Source organism: Nansenia antarctica (assembly GCF_963989245.1).
Source record: "Nansenia antarctica genome assembly, chromosome: 16".
NCBI classification, from domain to species: Eukaryota; Metazoa; Chordata; class Actinopteri; order Argentiniformes; family Microstomatidae; genus Nansenia; species Nansenia antarctica.
This window is the reverse complement of record NC_137686.1, coordinates 6,672,221-6,674,720: the sequence shown is the minus strand read 5'-3', so window position 1 is coordinate 6,674,720 and position 2,500 is coordinate 6,672,221. Positions and strand designations below refer to the sequence as shown.

The 2,500-nt window shown below is 43.0% G+C and overlaps 1 protein-coding gene across 1 annotated transcript in view; it reads left to right on the top strand.

The window, feature by feature from the left end:
• Positions 1-2,500, top strand: part of LOC308171709 (dynein axonemal heavy chain 11-like) — a gene marked incomplete at both ends in the record, with an annotated part of 81,304 nt that overhangs the window by 45,958 nt on the left and 32,846 nt on the right.

Genomic DNA, 2,500 nt, shown 5'->3' with positions numbered 1-2,500 from the left:
AGTCTCTATGATAGATACCACCAGGCTAGTCTAAGATAGATACCACCAGGCTAGTCTATGATAGATACCACCAGGCTAGTCTCTATGATAGATACCACCAGGCTAGTCTCTATGATAGATACCACCAGGCTAGTCTCTATGATAGATACCACCAGGCTAGTCTATGATAGATACCACCAGGCTAGTCTCTATGATAGATACCACCAGGCTAGTCTATGATAGATACCACCAGGCTAGTCTCTATGATAGATACCACCAGGCTAGTCTCTATGATAGATACCACCAGGCTAGTCTCTATGATAGATACCACCAGGTTAGTCTCTATGATAGATACCACCAGGCTAGTCTCTGATAGATACCACCAGGCTAGTCTATGATAGATACCACCAGGCTAGTCTATGATAGATACCACCAGGCTAGTCTCTATGATAGATACCACCAGGCTAGTCTATGATAGATACCACCAGGCTAGTCTCTATGATAGATACCACCAGGTTAGTCTCTATGATAGATACCACCAGGCTAGTCTCTATGATAGATACCACCAGGTTAGTCTCTATGATATATACCACCAGGTTAGTCTCTATGATATATACCACCAGGTTAGTCTCTATGATAGATACCACCAGGCTAGTCTATGATAGATACCACCAGGCTAGTCTATGATAGATACCACCAGGCTAGTCTCTATGATAGATACCACCAGGTTAGTCTCTATGATAGATACCACCAGGTTAGTCTCTATGATAGATACCACCAGGTTAGTCTCTATGATATATACCACCAGGTTAGTCTCTATGATAGATACCACCAGGCTAGTCTCTATGATAGATACCACCAGGTTAGTCTCTTTGATAGATACCACCAGGCTAGTCTCTATGATAGATACCACCAGGTTAGTTTATGATAGATACCACCAGGCTAGTCTATGATAGATACCACCAGGTTAGTCTCTATGATAGATACCACCAGGTTAGTCTATGATAGATACCACCAGGCTAGTCTCTATGATAGATACCACCAGGCTAGTCTCTATTATAGATACCACCAGGCTAGTCTCTATGATAGATACCACCAGGCTAGTCTCTATGATAGATACCACCAGGCTAGTCTATGATAGATACCACCAGGTTAGTCTCTATGATAGATACCACCAGGCTAGTCTCTATGATAGATACCACCAGGCTAGTCTCTATGATAGATACCACCAGGCTAGTCTCTATGATAGATACCACCAGGCTAGTCTCTATGATAGATACCACCAGGCTAGTCTATGATAGATACCACCTGGTTAGTCTATGATAGATACCACCAGGTTAGTCTCTATGATAGATACCACCAGGCTAGTCTCTATGATAGATACCACCAGGTTAGTCTCTATGATAGATACCACCAGGCTAGTCTATGATAGATACCACCAGGCTAGTCTATGATAGATACCACCAGGCTAGTCTCTATGATAGATACCACCAGGCTAGTCTATGATAGATACCACCAGGCTAGTCTCTATGATAGATACCACCAGGCTAGTCTCTATGATAGATACCACCAGGCTAGTCTCTATGATAGATACCACCAGGTTAGTCTATGATAGATACCACCAGGTTAGTCTCTATGATAGATACCACCAGGCTAGTCTCTATGATAGATACCACCAGGCTAGTCTATGATAGATACCACCAGGCTAGTCTCTATGATAGATACCACCAGGCTAGTCTATGATAGATACCACCAGGCTAGTCTCTATGATAGATACCACCAGGTTAGTCTATGATAGATACCACCAGGCTAGTCTCTATGATAGATACCACCAGGTTAGTCTATGCTAGATACCACCAGGCTAGTCTCTATGATAGATACCACCAGGCTAGTCTCTATGATATATACCACCAGGCTAGTCTCTATGATAGATACCACCAGGTTAGTCTCTATGATAGATACCACCAGGCTAGTCTATGATAGATACCACAAGGCTAGTCTCTATGATAGATACCACCAGGCTAGTCTCTATGATAGATACCACCAGGCTAGTCTCTATGATAGATATTACCAGGCTAGTCTCTATGATAGATACCACCAGGCTAGTCTCTATGATAGATACCACCAGGTTAGTCTATGATAGATACCACCAGGCTAGTCTATGATAGATACCACCAGGCTAGTCTATGATAGATACCACCAGGCTAGTCTCTATGATAGATACCACCAGGCTAGTCTATGATAGATACCACCAGGCTAGTCTATGATAGATACCACCAGGCTAGTCTATGATAGATACCACCAGGCTAGTCTATGATAGATACCACCAGGCTAGTCTCTATGATAGATACCACCAGGTTAGTCTCTATGATAGATACCACCAGGCTAGTCTCTATGATAGATACCACCAGGTCAGTCTATGATAGATACCACCAGGCTAGTCTCTATGATAGATACCACCAGGCTAGTCTATGATAGATACCACCAGGCTAGTCTCTATGATAGATACCACCAGGCTAGT